The sequence below is a fragment of the Hydra vulgaris genome, chromosome 02, assembly GCF_038396675.1.
Source record: "Hydra vulgaris chromosome 02, alternate assembly HydraT2T_AEP".
NCBI classification, from domain to species: domain Eukaryota; kingdom Metazoa; phylum Cnidaria; class Hydrozoa; order Anthoathecata; family Hydridae; genus Hydra; species Hydra vulgaris.
Window position 1 is genome coordinate 30,030,607 of NC_088921.1, and position 15,970 is coordinate 30,046,576.

General features: G+C 29.9%; 1 protein-coding gene and 3 non-coding genes across 7 annotated transcripts in view; 1 reads left to right on the forward strand and 3 right to left on the reverse strand.

The window, feature by feature from the left end:
- LOC100205217 (golgin subfamily B member 1) overlaps positions 1 to 15,970 on the forward strand; it is a 46,942-nt gene that overhangs the window by 11,548 nt on the left and 19,424 nt on the right. The gene's annotated exons all lie outside the window — the stretch shown is intronic.
- On the reverse strand, positions 3,300 to 3,373 carry trnam-cau (transfer RNA methionine (anticodon CAU)). Its single transcript has one exon. It is a non-coding gene; the product is annotated as a tRNA-Met (tRNA).
- On the reverse strand, positions 5,284 to 5,356 carry trnak-cuu (transfer RNA lysine (anticodon CUU)). Its single transcript has one exon. It is a non-coding gene; the product is annotated as a tRNA-Lys (tRNA).
- Positions 9,095 to 9,167, reverse strand: trnak-cuu (transfer RNA lysine (anticodon CUU)). The gene has a single exon. It is a non-coding gene; the product is annotated as a tRNA-Lys (tRNA).

The following is a 15,970-nucleotide window of genomic DNA, read 5'->3' on the forward strand; positions in this document are numbered from 1 at the left end:
AAACAACAATGAAGCATCTTGTTGACAATAACTAAATAATCAATGTTTAAGATGGCTTCATAAAAACAAAAAGTTCTTAAATTGGAATGAAATTGTTTAAAGTAATTATTACACAGACCGTGCAATGCATTTTGAATTACTGAAAACAAAGAGTAGTTCAAGAAAAATATGTATCAAAATGGGAGACTTCGGAAGGTAGATTACAAAAATCAGTTCTTAGTCCTTCAATTATCTCTTTGAATAGTCGATTATATGAATATAACTATCATTTTGAATGGTCGACTAAATGAATTAAACTATCTCTTTGAATGGTCGACTAAATGTATTCAGCTATCTGTTTGAATGGTCAACTAAATAGCTAAGAAGTTTTAATAGTTAAAAAACACAAGATAATGCAAATAAGCTTGATAACCTGAAAAAGATATTTACAATTAAATGCAATACTACCGCTTTAGGAACCACTAGAAAAGCGCTAAAAAAAGACATCGTTGGAAAGAGACCTTGGTCCAATTCTAATGATTTAAAATAATAACATCGTATTAAGGCTATTTTTAACAAAGCTAATAAAAAATAGGATTATTAAAACACATGCTCAACTATTTTGACGAAAAAACAAATAAGTTACGATACAAAAAACTCGTGGAATCCATACTACTCAAATGACACTATTCTTACGGAATTATTTCGTCAACGAGCAACTACCAAATTTGTTTTCCAAAATGTAACAACTGTAAACAAGGGTTAAAAAAGATGAAAATTTCAAAATTAGTTAATAGAAGGTTACATGGTGATCAAATTCAAATGTTTAGATCACAAAACAGTATAGGGAAGACAGGGCAAGATGGAAAAGTTTTGAAAGCCCTGAATAATTCAAAACTATCAGTCATGAAGCAATAGCGTCGTCAGTATGTTTAAGTTATTATAACAATTCATTACTTGCATGAATTTTCAGTTTGTAAGAAGAAAAATTTATTCAAATAAAAAGTTTAGTTTAATATAAATATTAAAATAAAAAATTATTAATTTGTCATCGAGTCATGTGACCGAGGCAAGATGACTTATGCGATTTCTGCCTCCAATTTTATAGAATTTTAAAAACTCAATTAAATCAACTATCAAACTAAAGTAACACAAAATAAATACGCTTTGCAAAAAAATATTTCTTAAAAAGCTACACCCCAAGGACACAATCTATTATGAATTACCAAAACTGAGGTACAAGCGCAATAAATAAATTTTTGTCCCATTTGCCATTTTACCTTATATAAAAAAACTGGCATGAAGAAGACAAAAGAATAATCATTATCACAAGAGCAGGTGCTTCGTGAAAAGCGTCCTTTTAACAATTTTAGCGGAATTTCTGGATTTCTATAACGAACTCAGTGGTTTTCGATCCTATTATAGACTTGGTAACCATCTGGGATTTGTCTACCCGGTTTTGCTCATCGGTTACTTAGTGGACTATAAGTGGCAGCCGCTGTAAATGGCCAGTTCATAACTTTCCCACATTTAACATGTTGTGGCCGGTCATCGGTTAGCCACTTTGTGCAGCTTCCACTAATGATCCCCTAAGTAAATGATAAGCAAAACTATAGTGGACCGCTCAAAATGCCTATATAGGTCAACTGAAATTTCGCTATAGAAAGTTTGCTTGATAAACACCGGCAGGTTTTGGCGGTTATAACGCATAGATAGCCCCTTCAACATCTAAACGCGTAATATTGATAATCGATAAAACACAGCTTAAGAAAAAAGATTTGGCGTTTTATGCCGGCAAAATAGTTTGAGTTGTATGTTCTTTCCATCGTTCAACTGATGACTTAAAATACAATAACTTTTTATTTGTTTATTGCAAAAAGTAGAACCACAGCTTAACAATAGTACTAAAAATATTTTTTTGATATTTTTATTTGTAGAGATATTTGATTCAAGAATTTAGGTCATTTTATACATAAATATTTTTGAAAGTATTTTGTGTTTTTTTGATTTAAATACAAAATTAATTATAGCATTATATTACCCTAAAAGTGTACATAATTTTGATTAGTAAGCATATTAGTATTACCATTTAATATAATTTTTATAAAGAAGTATTGTTACAGATTTATTGTGTCAAAGGTGGGTCGTTTCCTGGTCATTAAAATTCCAAGTACTATAGTTTTTGTTATTATTATATTCTTAGTTTTGAATAATAACGGTTTTTTGTTTTTTTAATGTTGGCTTTTGTGGTTATCGATAACCACAAAAGCCTCCCGATGTTTTGTTTTGCTAATATTCCACTATGCCCAAGTGGTTGCAGTCATTAGTTTAAAAGTGTTTGCTCATTAAGTTCATATGGTCTTATGAACTTAACGGGCGAACTTCATGGGCGCGTAAGGATTTTTTGATGTTTCAGATAAGACACTTTCACACATTGTGCAAACTCCAAACTCAAGTATGTTCATAAACATGTCAAATGAGGAGCCCTTGCAAAAATTTGGGATGGCGGAGACCTGGAAACAAAAGAGCCCTAAAACGTCTGGCCCCCCTGCCCAAACGCGAGGCCACTAATGAAGTAAAATTTTTAAATTTACTATCATAAATTACAAAAGTTATCACCATGCAAAAATTACATCCCCCTCATTTTGTTAGGTCGGAAAATTTGCATGGTCATAACTTTTGTAATTTACAATATTTTTCGACGAAATTTAAAATCTGTCTATAAATTTAAATTTAGTTTACGATAGTAAATTTAAAAATTTTACTTCATTGGTGCCCTCACGTTTGGGCAGGGGGGCAAGTGTTTTAGGGCTTTTTTGTTCCCAACTCTCCGCCATCCCAAATTTTTGCATGGACTCCTCATTTGGCATATGTATGAACATACTTGAGTTTGGAGTTTGCACAATGTGTGGAAGTGTCTTATCTGAAACATCAAAAAATTCTTCCGGCGCCCATGGCTAACTTTATTTTTTTTTTTGAACTAATAACTGCTACCAGGAACGCACTTGGGTATAGTGGACCCGGGTCTTGTGCATTTCTTTACCATGATGATAAATAAACCTAAAATAAAAGTCTAAATTAAAATCAAAAATCACTTGAAAAAAACTTTCTTATTTCTTTACTTTGTTTTTACCTTAAAAATATTGCAACATCAGGTGTTAAATAAGTTAAGTATAACCTTTAACTGTAAAATTATTATGTATAAAGTAATATAATTTTGAGTAAATACGAGTGTAAAAATGCATATTATTACAACAATTTTAATATTGTAGTAAATAATGCAATTTTTGTAAAAAATAATATTAATTTGGTAAAAACTCTGCCTAGTGTGAGGGTCGAACTCACGACCTTCAGATTATGAGACTGACGCGCTAACCAACTGCGCCAACCAGGCTTGTGTTATCCGTTAAACATATTATTAATAATACTATAATTTTTTATATTTACAAAAGGTAATGCAAAATTAACTATAGTCTGGTCAACATAGATATTTTAATTAACAATAATTCGCATAGAGCTGAAAGTTAGTACACACCTTGGAGACATTATTTTAATAAAATATTAAAAGTCCCCTCCAATCCCACATCTGCAAAAAAAGTTATTTAAGTTCAAAGTTGAAAAAAGGTTTTTCACATTTTTTTGGTAAACAGTAAGTTTTATCATGAGTAGATCAAACAAAGTTTTAGATTATTGTATCATCTACAAATTTTGTACCATTTTAGTTTATCAGAACGTATAACAGTGAAAAATTCTTCAATAAATCCCTGGTTAATGCTTTGGTTCATTAAATACTCAAATTGTAGCATATCATTAAATACTCAAATTGTAGCATATCATTAAATACTCAAATTGTAGCATAAACTTAGCATAAGGAAAATTTACGTAATAAATTTTACGTTGAGCATTATGCCAAAAAATAAACAATTTTCGGATTCACTTATGTTCTGGTACGTGGTGGACAAACTTTGAATGCACTGGCTTGATCCATATTTTGCTGTCCTTTTAATACGACAATAATACTCTTCCGAGTATACATTTAACAGCACTGTTAAATGTATACTCGGAAGAGTATTATTTGAAGAGTAATAACTTACTTTTCAGAAATGGAATCTGTGGAGACTTTTAAAATTTTGTTAGTAATAATGTCTCCAACTTCTGTACTAATTTTCAGCTCGATGAAAGTTATTGTAAACCTACAACTATTTTTTCGACTATTTTGACCGGACTATAATTTTATTATCTTTGCATAAAAAATTGAACGTAAAGTAAATCGCTATTTAAGTATTGTGACAGTTCATCAAACTTTTCATTTATGATAGAAGGAAGACAAAACTTAACATTTAAAACTAAGAGTCGCTATCAAATTGGACCGTGGTTTGTATGGTTTATTAGTAGGGCTATTAAGTTGGTATAACACTAGACGAAATATTTCGAGAAAAAAAAAGGGCTATCTTTCTCACTCGTTGTATTTTCAAGAAATTACCGTCAGTCGGTTATTAGTTTAAACAACCAAGATTCCCGTAAAATATCTGGTCTGTAAGATAAATACTTAGATTGTTTATAGGGAAAACACAAAAAAGCTTACTGGGACTACAAGCAATCTTTCAAAATTTATTTAAAATGTAATATGCCTATCAAAGTTTTATGTTATATAGTTTTAATTATGATATTAGTTATACTCATATTTATATAAATTAATAAATAAGATTCTGTTATATAATTTTGGTATTTTAATACATAATTTTTAAATGAGAACTTTGCTCGGTGTTGGAATTATTTTAACTGTTACATAGACATTTAGACAAAAGAATATTCCTCATTAAGGAACATTTCCATAAAGGAAGAAGAAAAAGAGAATTACCAGCTCAAAATTTTTTTGTTTTCTTTTACTTATTAGATGAAGGACATTAACATTTATAGACTTGAACATTTTGTAAAAGTTCTAGCTCTTTTGATTTATAATCATGTCAAAATTAAGGATGTCTACGTTAAGGACGTTTTTTAATTTTATTTGAAACACTTTAAGTAAACCGACGGAGAAAAATCCTAAAAAAGTTAAAAAAGAAACTTTATATTATTTATCTCATGTCTTAAATACTGTATAAACAAAAAAAACTTTAAGAACTTTTTTCAAACCACAAACAAAAGAAGTTGTATTAAACAAAAATAGATTTTCATTTAAAACCTAAAACTAGAGCAAATGCAGCCCTTTTTAACAGTTTGTTGAAACTAGGATCTATTGAATGCGTCTTTAATAACTTTGCCAAATTTTTATTGAACATTGCCGTTCAATAAAACTACGATCGCCCAACGTGGGGCTCGAACCCACGACCCTGAGATTAAGAGTCTCATGCTCTACCGACTGAGCTAGCCGGGCACGCCTCTAACGTAGATTCATAATTATCAATACATTTACCATAATATAAAATTTAAACGTGATAAACTTTCAGCCTTTTAATTATTATTAGTTCCATATAGTCTCTGTCCTCATTAAACATAAAAAACAGCATTGAACAAATATATTTTTCCTTTTTTTGATTTAGATTGAGCAAAAATGTGATTGGAACACTGCAAAGGGGCCGTCCATAAAGGACGTCACCATTTTTTGACTCCCCCACCTTCTTTGTCACTGCTTGTCCTTTTTTCCTATACCCCCCCCCCTCCTTTAAAAAGGACGTCATAAATTGAGTTCTCCCCTCCCCCTTCCCTATCAGATGATGAATGATATATCATTCAGAATCTGATTAGGTATTTCCACGTACGTTTTTGTTCTTTTGCCTTTCTGAAAAAAAAAAAAATTATTTAATATTACTTTAGTCTTATCCGACATATTAAATTTAATCAAAGTGTGTCATGGGAACTTGTCTCACTTATCATCTATCCAAGAATTTTTTAAGTAATCGTCAATTGTAATGATTGGAATGATTGGAATAGAACAGTCCGGTTCGCCTGAAACAGTTGAATCATTCGGAATATGAAGGCCCTCTGTTTCGATTTCGTCCTCATCGAACCATTCAGCAAAGACCGCGTTCTCTTCTACTACAATTACGACCATTAACTCTCTTTTGCGCTTGGAACATGCCTGACTTGCAAAAGAGTAATAGCCATTCGGTTAATAACATTGGAATGAGTAACTTTGACATGCTTTTTGAGCATGACTTGGGAGGCAAAGTACAAGTTACAATGCTTGCAGATTTTCTGAGATAAACTTGATTGCACAGAGAGACAAAACAGACGTAAGGAGGATGTTTGAATGATTTCAATGATCGAGGAATGGTGCTCTGAATATTGGAAACGATAAGAAAAAATACAGAAGGAAAACGATTCTTGCTGACGACGCTAAAATGGATACAGCTTTCAAGCAATCTTCTGACTGGCTAATTGAAAAAGGTAGAGGCAGAAATCGACCAGGAATAACATGGAAGTAAGAGTTTCTTTTCAAAGCGCAACATCCGGGATCTTCACATTTCACAATTTGCGTGAAATTTTGACTGGTGCGCACATGAGAGGCAAACCAGTCCTGATCCTTTGATAAGAGATAATAATGATCATGAGGTAGGATCAATCCCGCCAACTCTTTACTTAGTGGAGCCATTCTTCTCTCGGCTCGATTGAAAGCACTCCGTCCTGGCGCATTCGTCATGATGAATAAGGCATCCAAATCATTTGTATGGAAATGATGAATTGCTGTAAACAAAATAAACATTTAAATTAGAAGGGACATAATTATATTGATAGATCGCAATAAAAAATTTGAAAATGAAGGCTATACCAGTTTCGATGACTTTAGCGTATCGTGGATTTTCATCTGGTCCACCATCAACACTGAAGACAACCACTGGCTAGACCAACTTGGTCAAAGGCTCTTTTTTGATAGAATGAAACTCTAGCAGAGTCAAAAGTTGTTCAAAGTCCAATCCGTGAGCATACGCTATCAATGATGAATGCTTTCCAGATCGAATAGCAACATAAGTGGGACTGGAATAGGAAACTGTGTCAAATTTTCCAAGCTCATCTGGTTTGATTGCAATACCTGCGTAGACGAACGGGATCAGTTTGCACTTTGCAGCGATAACCCAATCATGATCAGGAAGAGAAACTCGATATTCCATTTGCATCAATATAGGAGCTTATTTGTTGGCAGCGTTGATTCCAATAGGAATCCGAGCTTTACCGTCTTGACTTATAAAGCACACATCCATGGGACCCAAAAAAGAGCAAGCTTCTTCCACATTCTTTATAGTTGCTGTACAAAATGGACCATCCACGTGACTTGAATGGAGGTCATTTTCAGTCCGCATCAACTTGACTGGAACCGTGTGGACGTGTCTCTTTCCTTCAAGCGAATCGCTCCGTTTTGGCAGCAAACGAGTATATAAAGCACTTCTGCTAAGATTGTAATCTCTCTTTTCGAGCTCGGTACCAAGCTCATCCAACGATTTGAGGCACTTTAGAATTAATTAAAAAATTATCAGTGAATAAGTTCAGAGGCTGAAAAGCTATATTGAGACCTAATATAGTCCATTAGAATTTTTTATTATCTAAAGTTGTACTCTCACCCTATACACTTCAGATTGTCTTTTCTCGTGGGCAACAGATCCGTGTTCAGCAAGTTGAATGATGACACGCAATATCTCAGATTGTTCTACCTCAATAGTAGGGTGACCGATTCCGTCACGTACTTTAAGAGCTTTTTTCACTTCCGGGTGCTTAGCGAACACCTACAGTACCGAAAGAATTATAAAAATTAGTTAATGTTCATTTTCTACAATATTATTATTGTAACTTATTATTACCATGATGCGATAAATATTACCTGATTCATGACAGTTTTCTTTTCAGCCCTTGATTTTTGTTTTGACTTCATATTGCCAATCAACTTGTTTAGATTACTCGTGAGCTCCTGGACTTTGGCCTTCTTTTTTTTAATGGTTTCTTCTTCAGCATTGGTATATAGGCCATTTCTTTTTCTGCTCTTCATAGCTTCTCTGCTTTGATTGTGTCTTGAGCCTGAGTCTTGGCATTCTTCGTCTCAATTTGATTTGTGCTTAGGATGTCGTGTCGAAAGGCATCTGACGTGGTATCAATGACATCTAATTGCCTAATAAACTGATCTGAAAAAAGCTGGAACTCTAAAGCGGAAGAACTGACATGGGAAGGAACATATTGCTTGGTTGTTTGATGGGCCCAAAATGATATTAAAGAACCTTTTTGTTTCAAGACCATTGAGGTATACTTTCGAATCAAAGTCTTTACTTGAACCTCCAAATCTTGCTTTTCCTTGATCTCATTCCATATTTTATGAAATTTTTTTTGACTATCGGCTTTTTTCTCGAACGGATGGATGAGCATTATTGTAAGATTTTATAAGCGAATTTAGAAGACTATTTTTATCCATTGTTTAATATACAGACAACAATGATCTTTGACACTTTTGCCACACATTGAAAAAAAAAAAAAAAAAAAAAAAAAATATATATATATATATATATATATATATATATATATATATATATATATATATATATATATATATATATATATATATATATATGCTTTATGTAATGATTGCTGAACAACCAATTCCCTTTGGACAATCATTTGTAATATTCGCTTTAGACAATAATTAATAATTGCTACACAAGCAATTCCCTTCGGACAAATATTTGTTAAACTCTATTTAAAAATCATAAATGATATTAACCCTGTCTTTAGGGACGAATTTCGCAAAAAGAATTAGTACAAAAACCCGTAGCGATCTAACGATATATATGATACGAGAAACTACCAAGGGTAGAGCAATATATAACTAATTGTAATATATTCACTATATACAAAAATAAAATTTAAATAAATATCGACGCGAGTTTTTTTTCTATATTACGATAAATAAAAACATAACATTCCCTTACGTTAACTTCATAAAAAACACATATTTACATAAAAAAATAATATAAAGTGACGTCCTTTTCTGATGACGCCCCCCTCCCCCTTGTCCTTTTATTGTCTTTTTATTCTGTACCCCTCCCCCCTCCCCCTACTTGCATGACGTCCTTAATGGATGGCCCCATACATACTTTATCAAAGCAATAGACTCTTATTTAATAAAAACTAGCGCCCAACGTGGGGCTCGAACCCACGACCCTGAGATTAAGAGTCTCATGCTCTACCGACTGAGCTAGCCGGGCTGTAAATGTGCTTGAAACAATAAAATTAAATACAACAATTTTGAATTTTTTGAGATTTTTATTTTTTAGTCATTTTTTTAGTCAATTTCTTCAAAATTATATATCTGAAAAATTATTGGAGGTAGGTGAAAGGGGGGAAGGGGTAAATGCTCCTGCTGTCCCCCGGTTGCTATGGGCCTGTTATACATATATATTTTTTAATGTTCATCAGTTATGCAAACATATCATGGACAAGTACTCAACCATCAAAATTTAAAAAAATTTTTAGTTACCAAGAAATGCGTGCAGAATTATATACTCTAAAAATAAGCCCGAACACGCTAAACCTATAATGAATGATATGAAAGTGATGGATATTTTTGAAATAAATCTCTATCAGCATTTTTATTTTTATGTATCGATTCAACAATAATCTCTTTCCTGAAAACCTTAACAACAAGTTTAAAATAAATAGAAATTATTAATAAAATTAGAAAAAAACTATTATCTAAGAGCAAATATAAATAATACATATAAACTGCCTCAAAAACATTAATAAATATTCTGAAAATAGGATTGCATATCGAGGTCAAAAAATATGGAGTATCTATCAAAAAGGATTTAAATGTAAGGCAAAGTCACTAAGTTCATTTAAGTTTCAAATCAAAAAAGAAATTTTTTAAGTTTGAGTAACTCTGAAGTTTGTTGATTCTAATTTTTCAGTTTTTTATCTTTATTTGACTTACTGATCAGCACAGCAGTTTTATGTCTATTAGGGTTATTAATATAATATCTATATTCTATTGAAAGTATAGGGGAAGCTGGGATACAGTGGATCGAGGGGCACAGTGAGTAAGAGGCATTTTTTCAAAAATTAGAATTTTGTTCATCTTGATAATGTAATCATTTTATGTGCACATATATTAGCCACCTTTATTTATAGTTGTTTCCACATAACTTTTGTCTACCGGTTTTTAGTAGGTAATTTTTGTTTTTAACTAATTAAAGTTTTCTTACCTTCCATATGCTTTTTACGGAGATCATGGTTAAAATAATTTTAAAAGCTGAAGTTTTTCATTTGGATTATTGATATAATATCAATGATATTTATGTTTCATTTTAGTAGTTTAGCTTTTTTTTAACAACACTCATGTCCCAAAAAATTAGACTTAAACTTAATTTGTCATTGTGGGGCACAGTGAATTGGGGTACAGTGAATAGGTTGATTCACCATGCCTTATCAATGATCTTAAAGATTAAATTTATGCATTTTTAACAAACAAACTACATGAAAATGAATTTATTAGTTTTAAGTTATGAATAATAATATTTAAATAATTTTTTAATATTTTTATTAGAATTGTTATCAATAAATTTTTTTTTTCTTCTCAATTTTCAAAATGTCTATTTTTTCGATTTTATACTAATCTAATAAATAAAAGTATGCCAAAAGTATAGTGTATAGTGTCTTTACTCCATTAGCCTCATAGTTATTTAGCTATGCCTCTATTCACTACAGTTAATTCACACTTGTATTCATTGACTCACTGTGCCCCATTATTGGGGCACAGTGAATAAAGTGACACAACTCACTTTTAATCTTTCTGTGACGCGTTAGATAATAAATATTTAGGTTTTAGTGATTTATTATCATCAAGGACATATATCTCAATCCTTTCGCCTTGAAAAAAATAAAATAAATATTCTAACTTTTGCTCAATTTAAAAAATAAAGAAATCCCATTCACTGTGCCCCAACTTCCTTTATATAAGGGCTCTATGAAAAGATTGTGACGACGAATTGTTATCTTCATCATCTTTGATCCCCTGTCTGTTTAATTCTTTATTTTATAAAGATCATTGTAATAAGAAATAATTATATATTATATTGTATATACAAAAACGATCTTCTTCGTTTTTACGGTCATGTTTTTTCTTTCTTGTATATAATATATACAAAAATAAATTATGTATGTTGATTATTTTTACTAAACAGCAAAATGAATGAAATACAAAAAATAAATGTATATATATATATATATATATATATATATATATATATATATATATATATATATATATATATATATATATATATATATATATATATATATATATATATATATATATATATATATATATATATATATATATATATATATATATAGTTAGTCATGTAAAGAAGCATAACTAGGGATGGCACTTTTACTTATTTTGATGTAAAACGCGAATTACTTTTACGCGTAAATTACTTTACATAACCCATATAAAAATATATAACTTACTTACATTTAAAAGTAATTCGTTTTATTTTTTACATAAATTATATAACGTGTAAAATTTAATTATTTAAGTTAAGTTTTTAAATGAGTAACTGTTACATGAAAAAGTAATTTACTTTTACAAGTAAAAGTTATTTGCATTTTTACTTTTACTTGTAAATAAAACTTGCTTTTAATGGTAAGTCGTGTAAAGTAAATTACTTTGAAAAGTAATTTTGGTTATAATTATGTAAGAAACTTACATTGAAATGTAATTTACTTTTTAAATGTAAAAAAAGTTATTTAGGAAGTAAACTTAAGTAAATATAATATTTAAAAAACGTAACACTTACTTTACAAAGTAAAATAAAACTACATCATAACAACAAATTACTTTTTCGTGTAAAAGTAACTAATTAGCAAAAACAATTTACATAACAGTAATTAGAAAAAAATTGTCATTTACATTTACAAATAAAAGTAAATTTTTTCTTTGAAATTTTATACTTTACTTTGTAAGTAAATAAAATGTAAGTTATATTATTTACTTTCTCAAAGAACAGTCATTTCATGTTGATTTAACATAAATTTTGAGATAGGTAGCGTATTCAAATCCATTGTCTATTTGAGGGCACTTCTGGGTAATACACTGGTTAATACTCTGGTGTATGTGGGCAGTGTTTGTGGTGGGGCATCGGGAAAGGATCTTTTTTCACATATATCATAAAGGGTAGTTCTATTATAATTAGGGACAATATAATATTTTTGGCATCCGCAAGGACATCGACTACTAAAACAGTTTTTAAAAAAATTATAAATCATTTAAACTATCTGATATAATTTATATGATTATAAGAGTGTTTATCTGTCATAATCTTTTATTGCGTTTTATCATACATAATCAATTTGAAAAAAGATAGTAAGGAAAGCTGTTTAATCTTCTACTATAGGTTGTGGGCACCCTAATAACCTCCTTTTTGTTGCGTTGGTGTCCAACCCGCAAAAGGATGATTAGAAAAATAAAATCTTATTTAATTAAAATAGTGCTTTAGAATAAACTTGTAATTTTTTTTCAATCGTCATTTTGACTTCACAAGATGTTTGTCGGCTATCAGTTTTCCCGGAATCTTGCAATTGATTTTTCACTACGTTCCAGATTAGCTAGAGCTCTAAATCTTACAGCATTTGTGTAAATTTAATAAAAGTACATCTTAAAATTGTTTTTAGAGCAAACCGGATAACTCCACTTTTTTGAATCTCTTTTTTTTTTTTGATTTTACTTTATCTTTCAGACTTTATTTTGATTTTACTTTATCTTGACAGCATTTGTGTAGTCCCGATGAACATGCATGTTAAATTTGTTTCCTGGGCAAGGGGGGTCGTACCCTTATTTTTTTCTCTAACTTTTTGTTTTCCTTTGAAGTTGGGGTTTATAACTTTTGAAAAAGAAAGATTTTTTTGCAAAAAAGCTCTGAAAACGGCTTTTTTCGATTTATTTGTTTTAGTATTAAATTTTTGTCAGGAGGAAATAAGTTAGTGGCCCTGATAAAAATTTACCGTAAAGGAGCCGGGCACATTTGTAACTATGATGCTTTTTGATTCTCTTAATCAGCGTGGTTGTTGTTAGGGCCATCCCGAAGAGGTCTCTCATGGAGGGGGGGGGGGATATTCGAATGTGTTTTTTACCGACTATAGAGACACACAGACACAAAAAAAGGTCCTCGATATATGACATTTGCCAACTATACTTCAAAACTTGCCAACTGAAATGCTAAATGTACAAATGCTCTAACCTAAATTCATATACAACAGCTGGGGGAGGAGGGGGTTTCCCCCAAATGAAATAACATCAAGTTCTTTTTTTTTCAGTAAATTTTTTTTACTTTTTTTGCTTTAAATTTTCAAAAATTTAAAGTAAAAAAGTTCACAATATCACAATATTTAAACAAACAGATTCAAATCACAATATTTAAACAACCAGATTCCAATCACATATTTAAAATCAAGCACGTAGCAAGTTTTTTTTTGTTTGTTTGAGAATTTAATTTCATGTTACGACATGGAGCAAACTCCAAACATTTATATATTCATGTTTATTTAAAGCTTTTCAAAAGTATTGCGATAATTGGAGTCTGTTAACAATAAACCCCTAAAATGTTTTTTCCGTTTATGCCATTAGTGTGAGATCGATGATTTTATAACATTTATAAATACATTTTTTTAACATTTTAAACTAAATTTAAGTTAATTAACAAGTCTCTAAGGTCATGCAATAATCTCTTAGTATTCAAAAACTATGACCATATAAATTTTGAGCAACCTCCCAATTATTTAGGGGATTTAAAATATTATTCTTAATTAAGTTATAAGTTCGTCTGACAATCAAATTCTGTTCCTCATTCAAAAGTTCGGAGCGAAAGTTAATTTAACTCTTTTTTCGTGAATAAGTAATCAAATGTCGCGGACTTTAAATTTGTCGAAGAATAACGAAGAATATTATGTTTTTATAAGTGGCTTTAGTCTACAAGATCATTTGTATTTTTTAAAAAATAATATAATATTGTTCAAATTATTCTTATTTTTAAAATTATTAATTTGATAATTATCAGATTAATTTTTTTTCAAATTTTTTTTCATCATTGTTTTTTTATTTTTTTATTATTACATAATGACATTCTTTATTGCAGTGGTTGATTTTTAATTTTTATAATTTTTTATTTTTCTAAATTTGCCGTTACAAATTATTACTTTTCTTTTGTAAAATATACGAACGGCGGGGACAAGAAGAAGACATAAATAGTCTCATTGGCAAGCCCCTAAATATCCGTTCATAATAAAGTCATTAAAAACTTGTCATTAAAAATTGATGACCATGTGTTTTTCTGAAGTTTGAGTTTAATAAGTTTATTTTAGTTGACAATTATAGTATTGTATTTTTTGGGAATATATCTAAAAAATTAATATATATGGAGCTGAAATACCAAATTCTCCTGTTTTAGTATATTTTAGTTATTTTAGAAAAGGATTCATCTTTTAATAAAAAGATGAATCTTTTTCTAAAATAACATACTAAAACAGAAGAAATACTGCATAAATAGCAGAAATTTGGAATAATTTTTTTTAACATTCAAATAAAATGATTTAAAAAAAAATTTATCCATGAAAATATAAATTAAACAAAATACAAGGTTTAATTTAATTTAATTGATTTGATTTAAATACTAGTATTGCGTGGTATTATACCGCGTGAAAATGTAAAAAGGTTTCATAATTTGAAAATGCGGCGATTCTTTTTATCACCAAGCCGATTAGAATTACTTAATCAACAGCATCTTTAACTAATAGTATTAATAATAGTTATGTATAAATGAGGTGTGTTGTTAAAAACAATATTAAACTCATTTAAAGACTTTATGGTAACCGATAATATAATGATGTCTACTTGCGTAAATTTTGAGATGTAATATTATTATAATTATAAAAAACCAATGATTTTAGTTAATAAATATACTTTTGGTAAATAAAACATACTTAAGTGCCAAACTTAAATATGTTTTTGTTTATATCACATTAGAATGTGTAGGAAAACGTTAAAACAAAACTTTATATAATCATAACCTTTGAGATTTTAAAACCTGTCGACTTAAATTTAGTTAATAAAATAAAAAATTAAAGTTACTAATTTGTTGCCTTCACATTTGGGGTAGAGATGGTAAATGTTTTAGGGTATTTTTCTATCCAGGCTAACACCACAACTTTTATTTCTTTATCTAATTTTAAATCGTTTCAACACTACAGCTCGGGTTATATGTACACATTAGATATTACACAGTGGCGTAGCAAAGTATATTTTGTCATAAGACATACGTGGCCAAGGTGCCCAATTTCTGTTTCTCTGGGACAATAACTTTTTTTGAAAAAAAAATTCTTTAAATATATATTTGGGCTCCTAAATCTTGCGGCTCAAGGTTTAGTTGCTTGTGGGACCGTAAATTTTGCTTATACTGACCTTGCAATAATTAGACCACTGATACTACACGCAGATAAAGATATTTACGTGAAAAGTTCTAAAATTTTCATGCTCATATAAAAATACTGTAATTATTTAAACCAAGACTTTTAGAGTCAAAGGATATTCTTGAGCAGATGGACTTTTTTCGTATCAAAGTGGCAAAAAATCTTTACAAAAATAATGCATCTTCTTAAGAAGTTCGGGGCTCCTTAATCTTCAGGGCATGATTCAGAGAATGGTTATTATAAGCTAAAACTATCATGGACCGGAACTAGAGAGGGTTTTAATGATGGGCAGAAACCTATTTTTGATATTTTCAAACTTTACAGGAAAAAAATACCTAAGACCGCGCAAATCAAATGTTGCAGCAAACTAAATGTTAGCGCCTTAAAGTTTTACTTTTTTGCATTACTTTTGTACAAGATCCTATCAAAGTTAATGTAAAATATATAATAACTTTGAAACTTTTATATTATGTAATGTAATTTTCAAAAGTAATTAACTTTTAAATGTAAAAGTAAACAGCTTTTTCATGTGACTTACTTTTACACC